A 20,014-nucleotide genomic window follows, 5' to 3' on the forward strand; every position below is an offset into this window, starting at 1 on the left:
ATGTAATGCTTATTACTGGTTAGATGGTGTTTTATTAAGATAATCATAACACTAAAACGTATTCACCATCTAATATCTTGTCGAGTTATGTAGACCCTGAAGATATTTAAATTATTTTTTGTCTATGTGCATTAAGCTGGCCTAAGGAACCTGCTTGTTAGCTATTAAAATGTAAATTAAAAAAATGAGTATTATATCGGTAAAAGTGCACCACAAGAACAAAATCAAGACCTTGGCATACCTGGTTCAACAATTTTATCAACTTTGGCTTCATTGGCTCCTTTAATTTGCAAAAGATTCTTTCGAGAAGTATGCTACAGATTCCACTGTACATAATCGAGTGCATTCCAAAAGCCTATAGGGCTTAATTCAATTTAAAGCTAGAATTAGGCAATCAAGAGAAAATCATCAAAAGAAACATACAATAGAATTTGGAAATTAAGAAAAACCATGAACACCATATTAATCGAATTTAAAAAAGTTAAGATTCGAGGGAAAGCATTAGGGCATACCTGAAGTTGTTTGATGAAAAAAGGACCATATCATCTAATAGTTAATCCTGATGTTGCTGTTAATTTTTTTGAATGATCTTCTCCTTTCAGAATTCTAGAGAGAGAGTTTGGTGAAGTGAAGTCTTGGATGAGATGATGATGATAATGATTAAAGAGAAAGTTAGACGTGGTTTTTGAGATGTAAGAAAGCGATAGAAATAGGCGCCCAGTTCAAATCGTGCTTATGAGTTTCAACCTTAAAAGCTTTTTATGCAATAAGGGTTGTACGTTGGGCCTACTTCTTTATACAACTCTTAAAATTTTCAACATTTAATATCCTCTCTTTAATATCTATTTTTCTTTTGAACGGAAAATTAGTATCACTCACGGATCACTGGAGTATCATCGTGTCACCAGCAGAACCAAGCAATCATATCCATCTCCACTATGCAATAATGCCTAACCACCAATTCAGGAGGAAACCCAATAAATCTTGGGAAAACCTCCCTTGTGGGATTCGAACCTAGGACCTTATGGTCCCTAAGCCTTATCCCACCACCATTATGCCACTATGCTATAACGCCATGGACCTCTCCAATATCTATTATATATAGTAAAAGATATATATATATATACATATATATATTAAATAATCCATCTTTTTGTATCCATCAATCCATTTATTTTTTCTTTCCAGTTATTTATCTTTTCCTGATTTTGATGTTTTTTATTTGAATTATGCACTCTTCATATTTAAATAAATGTATAGTTGTTAAGCTGCTTATTTTTGTGTTTTTAAAAATAAATTAAAAAAAGATTTAGGATGTAATTTTGCCTATGATTAACGTGATTATAAGACCATCACGAATGCAAAATATGTTAATGCATGCCACATCATTTACTATATTCATTTTATTCCCTTTCGGTCATTGTATTTCATCATTTTAATCATTGTATTTCATCATTTTGTCTCTAATTTTCCCTTACAACATACCAAATGAATAAGGATTTCCTATACTCCCTCTTGTCTCTCTTATAACTCAGCATTCTAATCACAAATGCACCTAAATACATTGAATTGGGTTTGATTTTAAGCGTAAATTGCATGAATAAGTGGTAGAAACCCTCCGATTGGTTCATTTAACAGCTGATAAATGATAACCGAAAGCAAAAGAAAGGGGACACGGTCTTTTCCATATCAAAAATGGGAGCGCCATATTATACCATATATTAATTTGCAACTCTTGACTGCTGGTTGTACACTTGGCTTCTTATATTGTATAGCATCTCCTATTCTCTCTCTAAAATATTATTTTTGTTTTGCGTGCATTCCTAACAACACTCCACGCGTCTTCTGCATATCAAGTCTCAACCAATTCCTCTAATTATAAAGAAAACTTGAGACAGAAATTAAATCCTCTTTTCTCTCTTCATCAATGAACCGATGGTTGTGAGGCATAGTTTGATGATGACGAAGGTAATGACGAGGAGGAAGCATCCTTACCTCTCACCGGTATGTCTTTTTTCTTCTAGCCCTAATTTCTCTTAATTTTTCTTTGAGACCTAATGCTTATTTGAATTGTTTTATCAACGGACATCTAACCGGAATCGAACCGTTTGACGGCTTTCTGGTAATTTTCTTTTGATAATTTAATTTGTCAGTTTTTTTTATGAAACATTAATTTGTCAGTTGGTTTACTTTAAAGCTTATTTTTTATGTTTATGCGTTGTTTTACTTCAAATTCAGCGGGCCGTTAAAACCCTGAATTGCAGAAACCCTAGAACTGATGTGATTGTTTTCTATCTGATCTTCTGAACTGATGTAGTTAGCCCTAAATATGGAATGTTTAATACATTATGCCTTATAAGTTACTGGTTGTGGTGTTTCCTTTGGTATTGTATGAGGCTGATCATTTTGTTTTGTGCTTGGCTATATTGTTTCTTCCGATTTTCTCTTTTCCATTTGTGGCCGCCGCCGAAGCTATGACGGGTTCCTGAGCTTTGACATGCGTGTAGCTATTTTTTGACCTTCTTTATCTATGTTTGTACTTTACTTAAATGTCTTTGTTTGGAGGAACGTACACGTTTAGTTGATGGGCTATAGCAGATTGCTTTATGGCTGTGTTGATGCTCCGCTTTTAGGCATGCAACGGATGTTGCAGCCATTGTGCGGACCTGAGCCTCATGCAGACAGTGAACTTACATTATCTGTGTTTTCATGAACTTACATTATGCTGGCAACATATATTGCTAACAACGTGCAGAGCCTTGCATGTATTGTGATACTAGATGCGGTGCCCCTGAGGTGTTCGATGAAATGCGTCTCTGTCCATTTGGGTTTTAGAAATGATGTGATGGTTTTCTGAGCCTAGGCTCTAATTTACTGTTGCCCAAGATAAAGAAAATAGATATGATCGATCAAGAAAATAAGAAGATAACAATTGCAAAAGGTATGAATTCTTTATTGATATGAAGGTATATATAGACGTTCATGTTTGTTGATCTTAATACTAATTACGACTTCAACCCTTCTACAATACATAAATATTAAAACTAACTAAAACATACTATGACATATTTACATAACTAACCCTAGACTCTAACTTGGAGGGATTAAATCTAACATTCACCCCCTTAATCACGAACAAGTAAGTCTTCAACACCGAGCAGTTTCCTCATTGTAGCAAACTTTATCCTTGCCAATGCTTTTGTTAAGATGTCCACTCTTTGAAGTTCTCCACTTATGTGTTCAACAGTGATGTGATTGTCTTCGACACATTCCCTTATGAAGTGATAACGGGTGTCAATGTGCTTACTTCTTCCATGAAACACCGGGTTCTTCATCAGCGCTATAGCGGATATGTTGTCGACATATAGAGTAATATTTTCTTCTTTCCATCTGGTGAGTTCACTTAGTAGTCTCTTTAGCCATAGTGCTTGACATGCTGCAACCGTTGCAGCCATGAATTTAGATTCACATGAAGAGAGTGCCATAGTTTGTTGCTTTTGTGTGCACCAAGTTATGGGAGAATTCCCAAAATAGAACACTATCCCCGTAGTGCCTTTTCCTTCTTCAGTATTAACACCATAACTACTATCACTATAACTAGTTATTTTACATCCTCCATTCCTCTTATAAGTTATACCGAAGTCTTTAGTGCCTTTGATATAACGTAGAACTTGATGAATGGCTTTGAAATGGTGTTATTTAGGTTCTTGCATAAACCTACCGAGTAAACCAACTTAATATGACAAATCTGGTCTAGTATGAAGTAGATACCTTAAGCATCCAATTAGACTTCTATATTCAGTGGGATCAACCAAATTTCCACCTTTGGTTTTAGTCAAGAGTGTACCAGGGTTCATAGGGATTTTGGTTTCATTACTATCCAACATTCCAGCATTCTTTAGAATCTTTGTAATGTAACCAGCTTGCTTGATAGATATTTCACCCCCTGATTGGGTAACTTCTATACCAAGATAGTAAGCCAATAACCCAAGGTCACTCATCTCAAATTTTTCTTCCATTTGAGATTTGAACGAGTCTATTTCTTTCTTTGAAGATCCAGTTATTATTAGATCATCAACATAGACTCCAACAAGCAAAGTAGAACTTTTGCTTTTCTTCGTATAGACTGCATGTTCCAATGTACATTTCTTAAAATCAAGTGATTTTAAAGTGTGATCAAGTTTCACATTCCATGCACGTGGCGCTTGTCTAAGTCCGTATAATGTTTTGGAAAGTTTGTAGACCTTTCCTGCATCTTGTGTTTTCACAAATCCTTCGGGTTGTGAAACATAGACTTCTTCCTCCAGTTCGCCATGTAGGAATGCGGATTTTACATCAAGGTGATGTATTTCCCATCCATTATAAGCTGCAAAGCTAAAATGAGACGAACCGTCTCTATGCGGGCTACAGGAGCAAAGACTTCATCAAAGTCTATACCATGCTGTTGTACATAGCCTTTGGCTACCAAACGAGCCTTATGCTTTATTATTTCCCCGCTCGCATCTCTTTTGGTCTTGAATACCCATTTTAGGCCAATTGCCTTATGATCATTGGGTAATTTGGTCAATTTCAAAGTATTATTCTTGTTGATTGAGTCTATATCAGCTTGCATAGCCTCAATCCATTTCTTGTCCTTGGATGCCTCCTTGTAATTATGAGGTTCTTCTTCAGCCTGAAAAAGTTCGTTAACATCAGTGTTAACCTTTTTGGACCTTTTGTACACATCTCCTAAAGGTTTAAAACCTCTCAATGGTATATGATCGAAATAATCTAATGAGCTATCAATAATTGGTCTATATTTAGCAACCTCGGCTGAATTTGGCTCATAAACGTATGTTGGAGGTGTGACAGGATTGCTAGGAGAATTAGGAGATAATGGTTCTTCATATTCTTGGTCATTATCTTTCGTATATTCATCCTCTCGAGTCACCAGGATTGTTTCATTGTTTTATTGAGGAACTTCATTAAAGTTATCCTCAACAATGAAGTCTACCCATTCAGGTTCCTCACTACCAACTTCATTCATGTACTCTTTCCAATTCCATGAATCCTTTTCCAAGAATTTTACATCTCGACTGATGAAAATTCGTTTAGTATTGGGATCATAAAGTATATATGCTTTTGATCCTTCCTCAATTCCCAAATATACCATCTTAACACTTCTATCATCTAATTTGGCAAGATGATTTGATGGTACCTTAGCATATGCTACACACCCGAAAACCCTTAAATGTTTTAGGTTTGGTTTTCTACCTTTTAACGCTTCAAAAGGTGTAGCATTCGTTAGTGCTTTAGTTGGGATTCAGTTTAAAACGTATATGGTATGCCTTACAGCTTCACCCCAAAAGTTTTGAGGCATTGACATAGCCTTCATTATGCTACGCGTAGTAGATAACATAGTTCTGTTTCTACGTTCAACCACACCATTCTGTTGTGGCGAATAGGGTGCTGTAAGTTTCCTGGCTATACCATTATCTTTACATAACTGATGGAATTCACTCGATGTGAACTCTCCTCCTCTATCAGTTCTTAACATTTTTAATTTTGTTCCAACCTCGTTTTCCACCATCCTTTTAAATTCTCTAAAGACTTCAAAAGACTGATCTTTAGAAGTTAAGAAATATACCCACATGTAACGAGTACAATCGTCTACAAGTAAGAAAATATATTTCTTTTCAGAATAAGTAGGTGGTGATATAGGACCACAAAGGTCTCCATAAACCAAGTCTAATGGTTTAACAGATTTAAACTTTGCTTGGTTCGGGAATGGGGCTCTAATGTGCTTTCCCAAGAGACATGCGTCACAAACTTGACTTGCATGATTAATACGAGGAATCCCTTGAATCAAGTTTTTATGAGTCATTGACTTTATTGCATCAAAGTTTAGATGACCCAACCGAGCATGCCACAGCCACGCCTCTTCATCTAATTTGGACAATAAACAAATGGGTTCACCAATTTTCAGATTGATATTGTAAAGTCTATTCTTTGAGCGTGACTTTCATAAGCAATGTTTGATTATGATCATATAGAAATAAAGAGTCATGTTCCAATAGAACTTTAAAGCCGTTTTCTGTTAATTGTCCGAGGCTCAGAATATTGCTTTTCAAATTTGGAATGTAGTAAACATGAGATATAATTCTCTGTTCCTTATTTTTACATTCCAACAGAATTGAGCCTCGCCCTTTAATATCTACAAACGAACCATCACCAAAACGAACTCGTCCGGAGATCTTTTCGTCTAGTTCTTTGAAATGATTTCTATTACCAGTCATATGGTTACTTGCACCATTGTCTAAGTACCATAGGCTTTCATTTGTGGCCGTATGTTCACTAAGAACTGCCATCGACAACGTGGGTTCTTCGTCCTCTTCCACTAAGTTAGATTGATCATGTGTTTGATCCCTTTGAGGACACGTGTTGGCATAATGCCCACGCTGCTTGCATTTATAGCACTTAACCTTACTCAAATCTCTTTGAGTTTTCTTACGTTTATTGTAATGGGAATGTTGAGATGATTTTTCATCCTTATCAACATGTTTTCCCTTGCCATCATGCCAATTCTTTCGTGATGCATTGAACCTCTTCGGTTCATGATTTCCAAAATTTTTCCCATGACCCTCATTCTTGTCATGGTGTGTGAACAAGAGTTTATCCTGAGTTTCGGTCACAACTCCTCTTTTGGATTTAATCCTTTCCTCATAGGTTTTAAGCCTCCCGATAATATCGTCCACGGTTACTTGCTTTAAATCAGTAAATTGCTCAATCGAAGCAATTATATGCAAAAACCTATCGGGCATTGAGGTTAAGATTTTCCTTACTAGCGTGGTCTGATCAATCTTTTCACCAAAACTAGTTGCTTTACTAACAACATTTGTTAGTCTCAATGTGAAAGAATCAATAGTCTCGTCATCTTTCATTTGTAATTTATCAAACTCAGACTTAATGCTTTGCAACCGTGCTTCTTGCACTTGCGTTGCACCAATATGTCTGGTTTATAATGAATCCCACACCTCTCTTGCAGTTTTACAGTCTACAACTTGTAGGAGTAAATCTTCGGGTAACGTTTGAAACAAGTAGGCAATAGTATATTTGTCTTTGTTGACATCTATTATTGTTTTTTCATCGGGTTCTAGCATCTCCCAGAGGCCATTTGCATCTAGCATTGTCTTCATTCGAATTGCCCATGTTGTATAGTTAGTTGATTTTAACATAGGGCATTGGAAATTCGAATATGATGATCCCGGTTCTTTATGCGTTACAATAGCATTATTATCCTTTGGATCTTCCGACATGGTTTTCTTTAGAGAGAATAATAATTATTATACACAAAGTATAAATTATACACAAAGTATAAATAAGGTTTTGGATAATTAAGTTTAACCTCTTAAGCTTATAAGAACCGACTTCAAAAGTTTACAACAAAACTCGGTTCAAAAATAAATAACGAATCCTTATTCGTATATGATTAAACCACTACAGTAACAGATTCCAACGATCTGATTTCGGGTTTAATTTTACCAAAATGATTTCTAAATAAAGAGTAAATCTTTATTAGCTTTATAACCAATGATTTCAACAATCAATATTTCGGTTTTCGATATCAAATAATGTATTTCAAAATAGGTACTTTTTTGTCAAAAAATAATAATCATATGTTTGGGGTTTCTTTCCCTTGACCGTGGAAAAGAAAGTGGTGCAGCCCCCTTTCTTAATTTTCGTAGAACAGAAACACAACCAACAATTGGTTGGTTAAATCTCAAACCTTTGATTAAACAAACTTTAAATTAGGGGTGTATGGGTGCCCCATTTTTTTGTTCCCTGCGTACAACACAACAATCAACTTTAATGGCTTTTAAAGCCTTATTTCCAATACAGCGAACAGATAACAAAAGTTGTTTTCAATTCGAATTCAATAAATGATTGCAATAAATATCAACAATCTGGTTAATTGATATAAACAGCAAATAAAAATCACAAAGATTCTTGTAAGAACCGATGTTTCAATCGTTAAAGTTTTCTAAACAATTTAGAAAATATCACAATGAATGTGAATCACGATTTGAATGGATTTGATTTCGATTCATCTGTTGACGCCTCAAAGAATTCCACAAACAATTTGTAGAAACCAAATCGAATCAAAAAAAAATTTTCGGCAATTGATTTCAATTGAGAGCAATAAAGATGGCTCTGATACCAATTGTTGCCCAAGATAAAGAATATAGATATGATCGATCAAGAAAATAAGAAGATAACAGTTGCAAAAGGTATGAATTCTTTATTGATATGAAGGTATATATAGACGTTCATGTTTGTTGATCTTAATACTAATTACAACTTCAACCCTTCTATAATACATAAATATTAAAACTAACTAAAATATACTATGACATATTTACATAACTAACCCTAGACTCTAACTTGGAGGGATTAAATCTAACATTTACATAGTTAAAATGTTCGATGAACATATTTTAATTATTTTGTTTGATGGGATGCAGGTAGCAAGGAATACTATTAAATGCAGATCTGGATGGGTTTTTCAGCTCAACCATTATCATTGCAAAAATTGGTTTTGGTATGTTATTTGGCCCATTGCTTGAATGATGATATTGAAAAGTATGCAATTCGTTTTAGGTGAAATTTCTTAAAAACTGAGTCAACTGAAACTGGCTCATAACCAAGAAAAAATTCGAATTACCAAACTGATGAACTGAAAAAAGAATCTTAAATTTGTTAACTTACTCAAAGCGTGCATAATTTGACACTCCATTTTTTAATAAAAATTTAATTTTTTTTTACTGAAAGGGTATTTTTGGGTCACTTTTTTTCTGAAAATAACTTTCATCTAATGATACTTTGGTGGTTATTCATTATGGAGAGTTTTTTAGATATGCTTTTTTTATGAGAATTACTTTTTAATGGTGTATATAGCTATTTCCATTTCTTTTATCAACATACAACCTAAACTATGTGGTTAAACGTTTAGTTCCTGCACTTCCAGTTGAGTACTTAAATACACTAGCTCACTTGAACCGAAAACGTAATAGGCTCAAGTGATTCACCAGTGGGCAATGGATAACTCACCCTGTATGACCTCATGTACTTGAAAAAAGATATTTATTTTGTGTTTGGGAACAAACAGGATATCCAAACAAGAAGTTTAAGTCTAAACCCATGCTTTTATATACTGACTTGGCCACTTGGGTCAAACGAACTGAATAGATATACTTTAGGGTTTATTTAGTCATTTAGATTTTTTTCTAGCCAAAGGAAGCGAGTCATGCTCAGCCCGTTTTATACTTTGATTTGGGTCGACAAACCATACATATAAATTTACAAGTAGTTTAGTCATTTTACTCATTTTAGACCATTTGTTGCATGCTTATGTTAGCTGTTGCTCCACAGGTTGGAGCTATTTTGCTGTTGGCAACACATTAGTCTACGTCATCTTGATGAAGCTGAGCATCTGACTTCGGCTGGAGCGAGATTTAAAGGTAAAACATGACATATTTTATTACTACTTTTCTGTGTAGTAGTGTATATGGGTTTTAAGTATATATTTTAAACTGATTACCTATATGTTGTTGTAGTTATGAGGGCTGATGTTGCACAAGTGGTGGCATGGAAGCAAGGTCATATAAGTGGGATGATATAAGAAGATATTGGACTAGTTTAGATTATGATTCTTGAATCTTTTTGCAATGCTATTTACACATGACAGTATTTTATTTTTGGTAAATAGCATTCGGCTATTCGTTTCTTTTGAAATTGTGTTGTGTTAGTCCTGTAACTAATGCTATGGTAGATAACTACATATCTTTGTTGTCAACTATGGTGGATATGATCGCCCTAATCTTTGGGTAAAACTAAAGTTTTTAGAAATGAAACGCGCCAAATTGCTTGAATGGGTCAGGCAACGATACCGCCTCAACGCGGCGCTATTTACTAGACATAAACGCGGGTTTTAAAACCTAGTTGCAATGTTAAATGCAATAGGACAAAGTTTGTTCTTTTATTATATACAAGCATAATATAGATTATAAAAATTGTGTTTCCTTAAGCCACAAGTGTTTTACAGTTTACCCCACTCATGATCATGTGAACCAATTATTTGAACGGAAAATTCCCAAAATAAGTGTTTATGAAAATATTTTTCAGGTTTTAAGTGTCATTTGCAAAAAAATACTAAAATAGTTATTATAATCTAGTCGTGACGAGTAGTTTGTATAACCAATTAAAACTTGACACGTGTCTTTAAACTAACCGTAACGAGCATATTTACTAACCATTTACTCTTCACGACTAAATAAGTTTTATGCGTCGTAATCAATGCCCATGAGTAATTCATAAGTTCTTTAGTCGCGGCGAGTAAATTGTAAGGTTAAACTAGTCGTGGCGAATTAACTACTAATAAACTAATCGTCTAGAGAATGTAAACGGGGTAAACTAGTTGTCGCGACCAAAGGACTTATGAATTACCCGTGGGCGTTGATTACGAGGCATGAAACTTATTTAGTCTTGACGAGTAAATAATTAGTGAACCTGCTCGTTACGGTTAGTTTAAGGGCACGTGGCAAGTTTTAACTGGTTTTACAAACTACTCGTGTGTAATCATAAACTACTCGTCACGACTAGTTTATATCATCTATTTTGGGAATGTCTTGCAAATGACACTTAAACCCTGAAAAACATTTTCATAAACGCTTATTTAGAGAATTTTTCCTTATTTGAAATATTAATTTTGTTTGAAAAAAGGATGAGATCACGAGAGTGAGAGGTTGTGGCCACAGAAACAGGATAAAAATCAAATTTAACGTTTATATGAACCAACTTTGTTTTTTATAGAATCTTATATAGTACATAATATTATAAACAGAATTAATATTTCAACAAAATAAAAATAAAATATACACTGAACTATAGAACTCTAATGAAATATTTGATGGATTACCGGATTAAAAAAAACATTTCATTAGCATTTTACCTAATCATGTGCCATGAGCAAATATTACAACCAAGTTAACAGCGATATTAAATCGGTAGTGAAAGGTAATTAAAAGACTTAAGTGAATATTTTGAGCCCATTGTTTATAAATATTATATATAATCTATATCAACATTTTAAATATATTTTACTTTTATGTGTGGTGTATTTATATAATTCATGTCATTTTCAAAGTGTTTTTGTGCATTATTTATAAAAGCTTTATTGTTTCATATATTGTCACTTTCAAAGTTTCGCACAAGACATACGGTAGCATCCTATGAAATCGAATGTATAATGACTAGGTTATTAACCCGTGTACGACACGGGTGAAAATATTGAAATTTTCAAACAAACACGTGTCATTTGAAAAGACAAAATAAGCTGTTATATGTTATTCGGGACGATAACATACTTTAAGTTGTAAATAATATTGGTACAAAAACCAGTGATTGTGAAATACAAAGATAAACCAAAAACATTCAAACTACAATATTTGAAAACATAATCAAAAGTTAAAAATGTAAAATTCATAAGCTACTAAAAAGACTTCCTTATAAACCAGATTTATTCTTTATTTGTAACTTTGTCTTCCTTGTCTAATATAATAATTTTAACACCACTCTTCCCTCTTGATAAAGCTACATAGAATTGTCTATGTGTAAACATCGAGTTTTTGTGATATATCTCAACTCTTGCTAGAGATTGACCTTGACTTTTGTTAATGGTCATTGCAAAACAGACTACAACTAGAAAAAACTACCTTATTTTCAATTTAAACGAAAGTTTCTTATCTGAAGGTGTTAGACCGCAACGAATTATATAAGTGAGACAACCAGTATTAGTACCTGAAATAACTTTTACTACAACAAAACGCCTACCCAAATTAATTACTCGCAATCTAGTTCCATCACACAAACCGTTATTCTAATCCATATTCCTTAGTAACATTATTGGCACATCGACTTTTAGAACCAATCTATGAGTCAAAATTATTTTGGTCTTTTTGATTTTGTTTATCATAATGTGTTTATGAAAAGTTGAGACCAATCTATCATATAGATAAGGTTAAACTAGTGACCTCGGATATTAATGAAATCTATAGAAGTATTATCTATCGGAATAATACTCTTACAGATCTATTAACAACAAGATTTTAATTCAAATTAAAATATAAAAAAATAATTTGTATGATCTTACTTAAAAACCAAAAAACTGATTTTTATATGGACAACAACTAAATTTTGTGAATTTTGTTGCAAAGTATGAAACAATATAAATTGAGTTAACCAAATATAAGTAAAAAAATAATGGAGAAATATCTTTTCGCTTCTAATTAACATAAATTGATTCGTATACACATCTTAATTAAAACATATATTTTAATTGGTTTTAAGAAAATAAAATAGGATTGGATAACTGAAAATTATGTTTCGTATCATTTTTGAAAAAGAATAGAAAAATAAATGTGTGAACATACATTCAATGTTATTAAAAATTTGTTTATCAAAAAGGTATAGTGTAGTTAATTATAAATATAATAAAAATCGTTTATAATTTTCTGTTACAAGTGCCTAATTTTTAGTTAATAAAATATTAATTTTTATTTACTATATTTTAGTTAATAAAAATTATATTTTAATACAATATATTGTATTAACTCGTTTAAAATGAAATGTTACCGTTCAAAATGCTAGTAAGTATTTCTCTTGGCGTTGAAGATGCACGCTTACAAAAAAATGCATTCTTAAAAAACATTTAAAGGGTAACTAAAAAAAATATTAAAATGACTAACCGTTTGAATTACCCCTCTTATTGAAAGACGTTGATTGACCAAAAATTACGTTTTCTTTCATTTGAAGACATCTATAATAGAACATAATATGGTTAGTATATGAAAAATATGAACAACATAAATATAAAAACAGAATTTTATATAGCATGATGCTTCAATTTTGCTGACTTAATGAAGGATTGTTACACATGGGTTAAAAACATAGAAACAACCATATACATATAGACAACCATAAAATTTAATAACTAACATATTAAACCAACACAAATATTTTAAAATAACTTTGTAACCAAAATATTAAACATTTAGATTGTATACATAAAAAGTTAATATTTACACAAACTTACTATACACCAAAATTAAAAAACCAAACGAAGACATGAACATGTTATCATCATTTTAGCTCACCAACTTCTTCGATATTTTATTAAAAAAAAGTCATTTTGCTTCACAATATAAAAAACAAAATAAATCATAGCCACCTGAGTAAATATACAACAAAATTTTTAAGGTATTATGAGTCTCATTTCAACATTAATTAATAAATAAATAAAGGTATACTTTATTATAAATTATTTTGTAATTAAACTTTTGTTTTATTTCGATTCAAAGACATTTTAGTTAAATGTATCAAGTTAAATCGAACCAATAAATTTTTATTCTACTAATTTCACTAATTAAGTATAACTAAAATAGTATAGAGATAATTAAAATTAAACCGGTTAATTTTAATTTTATTACATAGAAGTCGTCTCAAATTAAAATTTTATCAAAGTGATTGCAATCTGCAGTAAATTATGTTTTGAACTATTTAACATCATTACTTTATTTAAAATTAATTTCATTATATAATTCTTTTTTCAATTGTATACAATAATCCTGACATTTATGCATAATTAAAAATTGTTCTAATATAAAAGATGGAAACTTTGTTGATATTAGAGACTATTAAAAACTACAAAAGAGTTGTCAATTTGATTCTTAAAAACAGAAATAAATAAATGTATAAATGATTGTAATGTATCATTAAAATTAAAGATGATAATTATTTAGCAAAAATAATCAATTATTGTGAATATCAAAGATTATATGTGTGAATACCAAGACGATTACAAGTAAACTAATAACCCACAACATTCGTCTCATTTATCAAAACAGTATAAACTTTGAAATGAATGATAAACTTTGTATTGCGAATCTCTTGGACTTGGCTGCTACAAATTCCAATTATTTCTAACAAATATCAAACTGGAAAAAAAATATATAGTTAGTAACTTACCATAAAAAAATTAAATTTTAATTAAAATGTCTAACTATTAACTTTAAAAGGTCATATTTGTTTCGGTAAATTATATAAATTCCATACACTTTCTTTTGAGTTAGTTTTTCATTAAACCTAGGTGTAGTGCTTCTTCCCCTCTGCTGCCTATTGGTATTAGTGGACTAGGATTGACCTGTAATACCGAACCATAGGTATAACCTTTCGCTCAATACTAGAATCGAGAATTGAAACATAGCATCTGAGGCTGCATTAATCGAGGATACACGACAGAAGGAATTGTTCTATTTCCAAACTTTACCTTCAACAAGCGTAGATTTTTTTATTTTCTTTTTTTACCGATCACGAATCGTGTGTATTTCTTTTCTCGTAAGACTGAGAGTAATAAAAAAAATCAAATCGCACCATCTCTGTAATAGGTAAATGCCTCTTTTTCTCCTGAAGTTGTCGGAATTATTCGTAATAAGATATTGGCTACAATTGAAAAGGTTTTATCAATAAAATTTCCATTTATCCGCGATCTAGACATAGGTAGCAATCCATTCTATCATTGTTCTCATTACTTATCGCGGGAAAATGATTCCCCAAGGAAAAGAATTCTTCGTACTTGTTCATGACTTGCTCGTATTTTAATTTTGTTAGTTTCAAGAGACAATGATCTATGATTATAAAATGGTTATCGAAAATATGTGTGGTTTATTTTAAGCATGCATCTTGACATTTAAACATAATTATAAATTGGTCAAATAAAAAAAAATGAACCCCTACCTAACTAAAACACGTAAAATTCATTAATAATAACAATGAATCTTTAGAATAATAAAATAATTTTAAAATAAATTAAAATACTATACCATCAATTCTATTAAATAATTAATAATTTATATTAATTAATATATATTATTATGTAAGTATTTTAGTTTAATTGACATTAAACCTTATTTTAATATATAGGCTTAATTATCAGAATTGTCCATTAAATCAAATATTCGGAGATTCAAAATATGGTACAACATAATAAAATATGTTGAGTCAAACAATTGACCTAAGGTGGAGATTGTGAGACAAAGAGATTGTTCTATGAGACATATGGAATACTGGAATCTTCTCAACCTCCTCAGAATTCGCTAAGTATGGATCCGGGCACACCTTAGATTTCCGAGCAAGCTTTTACTTAGCCGGGTACGATATTTTGTCTATCGGGCAAGTTTATCTTCATAAAGTCTTCTTTAGTGAATATCCGAGCAAGGTTTGAAAATTAGTGTATTACCGGGCATGGTTCACTAGTTTATACTTATCCGGGCAAGGATCACTTTATCAAGCAGGTCTGTTCTTCATAGCCAAGTAAAGTTCACTTCCGAGTAAGCTTTTGGCTAACCAAGCTCATGAAGCCAAGTAATTGGAAGACCGGGCAAGGTATTGATTAATAAGTTGGTCCAAGTATGCTTGATGTTTTAATGATATATCTCTAAGTATCATCGGGCAAGGTTCAACTCAAGCAAGGAACAGTGCTACCGAGCACACTTTGCTAATAAGTTATTTTCTAACAAAGAGTTGAAGGGACCATTGAAGAACAAGGTTGCTCGTAAGGGTTTTTCGGGCAAAGTCTGGCAAAGTCAAGAAGATTGAAGTCTACTCGGTGAGTATTTTACTTGGTAAAATACTCTTCAAGTAAAGTCTACCCGGAAACTGATTCCAAGCACACTTCTATGTTACCAAGTTATGAAGGATGGCAGAGCATACTCGGAAAGACAAAATTGATGCAAAGCCTACCCGGAAGACTTGTTTTACACTTAGGATTATTTCTGAATATGTAATTTGAGTATGTCTTATCATTTAGGGTTTCTAGAAGGAATGACAGCTGTTAAGGAGGTGTCAGGCCTATAAAAGGAATAAATTAGGGCACGTCTCCTAAGGTTGACAGTCTCATTCAATACAAAGAAAATATTTGAGTGTGACGGCTGTCTTAGAATAGTACAGACATAACCTTCTTACAAGAAACCCTAAATTGATTATCCTTTTGTATGATGATCTTCGTATAAATGGAAATCATTTGAGTGAATCTTGTGTGCGTTATTTGCATATGAATATTGAAAGCAACTACCATGTTTATTATTGATTCCGCCTTTAATAAATAGTAATCTTTCTAAATATAACAACCCGTCATTAACTCCCTTGTCGACACATTTATTTGTGTGAGTTATGACATGATTTGAGTAAGATCCAGCTGAAATCGAGGACTTGACAAGTCGTATCAGAGCCATTTGCTGTTATTTTAGTAAGATTCTTGTTGCTGATTGAAGATTTGAAGAAAGATGATGTAAGCAGACAACTGTTCTATTGAAAAGTGACGTCAGCAGCTCTGTTTTTCATTTTTCTTCCAGATCTACAATCTATTGGTGTTTTCTCTTCCTTATTTCAATTAAAGTTTCAATCTTTATTTACAATCTTGCTCTAATCATATCAGACACATCAGATCTGAACAACCTGTTTTCAGATCTGATTATTTTGAAACTCTGTTTTTACAAAGAAACTGATTCTGATACTTTCAAAAATGTCTGGATATGAGGAACAAGAAGTGTCTACTAACAAGATTCCAAGATTGTATGGACAGGAAAACTTTACCAAGTGGAAAGTACTCTTTGAAGCAACCGTTTGCTACAATGATGTTGATATGTGGAATTCAATTAAGAATGGACCACGGGACAACAATGAAGGTGCAAATGCTAATGCAACAACTGCTGTAAGAGAAAGATTGAGAAAGATAGATGACAGGGCCTTAGCTATGATTAAGCTAGGACTGTCTTGGGAAATTTTAACCAAGGTGGCACATCATACAACTGCCAAGACAATGTATGATGCCATTCTTGAGATGTATGAAGGGAATACTGAGCTAAAGAACATAAAGAAGCAAAGATTGAAGCAACAGTTGGAAAGGTTCAAGTATAAGGAGGGAGAAAGATTGAAATCAATTCTAGAACGATTTCTAGCTATTGTGAATGAGTTGAGGACAACTGATTATGTTATGACTGATTTTGATCTGAATACAAAACTGCTCAATTCAATGCCCAAAGAATGGTATACTGCCTACAAGTTCATCCTTCAAAAACCAAATTTCAATGATTTGAAGGTTGATGATGTAGTATGCTTCCTTCAAGCTGCAGAAGTAGAAATGATTGAGAATGAAATGATCAAAGAAGAAAAGCCATGTTTTTAAGTAACTAATGCTCTCATTGCACCTATGGGGAACTTGTCAACCAAAAACCAACAACAGATTCCCATCATTGAAGAACCAATTGAGCATGGTGTTGATACACCTAAGGCTTTTGTTGGTGGTAGTTCAAACAACTCACAAAATCAGCAAAGGTTTAATGTCCAACTCCTAGAAGAACATGATTCAGCCTCAATGGCTAGTGGACATACACCTTTTGTTGGTGGCAATGGAAGTCATGGATCAGATTATCATGGTTTACTCTCAATGTTCACTGAATCTTATAATGCTTTTGTTGCAAAGAACATGGTTCATACAAGCATTGTTCAAGATGATTTGGAGCAAATTGATGTAGATGATTTGGAAGACATGGATTTGAAATGGCAAGCAGCCATGTTGGCTCTAAGAAGCAAGAGGCTATATAACAGGACTGGTAGATCTCTTATACCAGGACCTAATGAAAGAATTGGTTTTGATAAGTCAAAAGCCATTTGCTATAACTGCCAACAATCTGGTCACTTTGCCAGAGAATGCAATATGCCAAGAAACTTTCCGATGAACCAATACCAGAATCAACCAAGAAATCAGTAGCATCAATATCAACAGTTTCAACAGACTTCAAGGAACAGCAATTTCAATAACAACAACTCCAACAATTATAACCCCAACTTCAACAACTTTCAACACCTCAAATGAACAATAATCAACAAGTTGTGCCACAGAATCAAGGATTTCAAAGGAACAACAATCATAATCTTCAAAGTGTTCCAAACAATTCAGTTCCAACCAACCAAAATCAACCCAGAAATCAAGGAAATATGGCTGTAACTTCACAGCATGAGGATATTTTTGATTGGAGCAATCATGAAGAAGACATTGCAGATGACATGAAGAGGGAAACTGTGGCTTTCATGGCTTTGATTGAAAAAGAAGGTGGTTCATCATCTCAGGTACACTCTACTCCTACTGTTGATTTAAATAAAATTATCAATGAATTGAAAACAAAAGTATGCAAGTTGGAAAGTGAGTGTTTTAGGAAACAAAGTATCATCAATGGGTATGAGTCTAGTGAACTGATCAGTGAAGAAAAGATTAAAAGTATGGAAGATGATTGCATGATCAGTTACAGAAGTCAAACCAGATACATAGCTGACATAGATGGACTAAAGAAGATGTTAGTTGAAGAAAAGGTGCAGAACATAAAACTGCAAGTTGAAATTGAATTTTTGATGAACTTGGTCTCCACAGGCAACATATGTGGTATTCTAAACCAAGTAAATAAACAAGACAAATACAAAGCTGTTCCACCTCCATTCAACAACAACTTCATGCCAAAAGTTGAAAAATAGAAAAGAGATGCATACCTACAGCAATTCAGAGATGTCTTTCAAGATAAAGAAAATTTTGTTGATCTATACAAAAATGTTGAAGTAAATGAAGAAGGTGAATTTGTTGTTAAAGAAGAAGTGAAAGAAGATAAGTCAATTGGAGTTCAAGTCTTTAAGGATGACTTTGATTCTAATGATCTCAATCAAGATGATTTGAGTGATTTGAGTGATCAGATTACAGATGAACAGATCAAAGAAGCTGAAGGAGGAAGAAGATACAAGAAACCAGAATCCATTGACAAACTTCCTATGTATCCACCTGTAACACCTAGAATGAAGAAACAGATTGTGAAAATAAGAAGAGAGCATGTGTCTTATGACAGTTATGAAAAGAGAAAGGTAAGCTACAATGCAGTCAAGCCACCAAGCAAGGATGTGTTGGAAAGGATAAAACAAAATAAAAGGAAGAAAGTAACTGAAGAAGTGGATACAGAAAATTTTATCCCTATTTACCCAATCTTTTCAAGTCATGAAGTGCTTGATGTGGGAGAAGTGGAAACTATGGAAGAATATGAGAAAAGACAGTCAAGGCATAGAGACAACAGTGATGAGGAACCTATGATTATGGAGAAAATTGTCTTTGTTAAAAGCAAAGTTGAAAGACAAGACATCAAAATTGAGGAGTTTGTTCCCTTCTCTATTGATTTTGATAGTCTAAAGACTCAGAAGACTCTTGAAGTCAAACAACCTAAACCAAGTGAAAGATACAAGAAACCAAAAGAACATGAGATATTCAAAGGAAAGGTTTGGTGCAAAAAATGTGATGAATATGGTCACCACACAGATTCATGTAATGAAAGACTCAAATTCAAACCTTTTCATGTCCCAGATGAAACAAAGTATGGCCAAGACTTTGTTTAATACAAGCAAAAGTATGATGCATACCTGGGAAAAGGAAAGGTGCGTGGAAATGAAACCATGAACAAAGATGAATTAACATCAGCAAAGAAGACAAGAAATGAAAAGAAAAATGATATCAACACAAAGAAACAAGTGACTAAATCAGAAAGAAGATGTATATCTCCTAAGAAGCATGAGAAAGCAATTAAAAAGGATTATCAGCCTTTGAAAATCAAACAAGACACTCAATCAGTCAAGTCTGATGAATCTCAATGTTCACCGAGTAATGAAAAGACCAGAAAAAAGGGTGTCTTTTCAAGAAAGAAATCAAAAGAACTAACAGGTGATGAGAAGTTCTTGTTAAAACATGGATATGAACCACAAGGATTTCTTTGGAAACCCAAGGTGGAAACCAAAGCTGAAAGGACTGATGATGTAACAGACTATTCTGAAAAAAAGGAGTATGTTGTGCAAGAAGTTACAAAAGAAGATGTTGAAAGCAAGAACATCACAT

The 20,014-nt window shown here is 32.9% G+C and overlaps 1 long non-coding RNA gene across 1 annotated transcript; it reads left to right on the top strand.

The window, feature by feature from the left end:
* The first annotated feature begins 2,105 nt into the window (after window positions 1-2,105).
* LOC143623956 (uncharacterized) lies at window positions 2,106-9,653 on the top strand. The gene is made up of 3 exons (XR_013152000.1): window positions 2,106-2,122; window positions 9,409-9,497; window positions 9,594-9,653. It is a non-coding gene; the product is annotated as an uncharacterized LOC143623956 (long non-coding RNA).
* The last annotated feature ends 10,361 nt before the right edge of the window (window positions 9,654-20,014 follow it).

This window comes from Bidens hawaiensis, unplaced genomic scaffold (genome assembly GCF_021521415.1).
Source record: "Bidens hawaiensis isolate Kalapana, Puna unplaced genomic scaffold, B.hawaiensis_p1.1 tig00003649_1, whole genome shotgun sequence".
NCBI classification, from domain to species: domain Eukaryota; kingdom Viridiplantae; phylum Streptophyta; class Magnoliopsida; order Asterales; family Asteraceae; genus Bidens; species Bidens hawaiensis.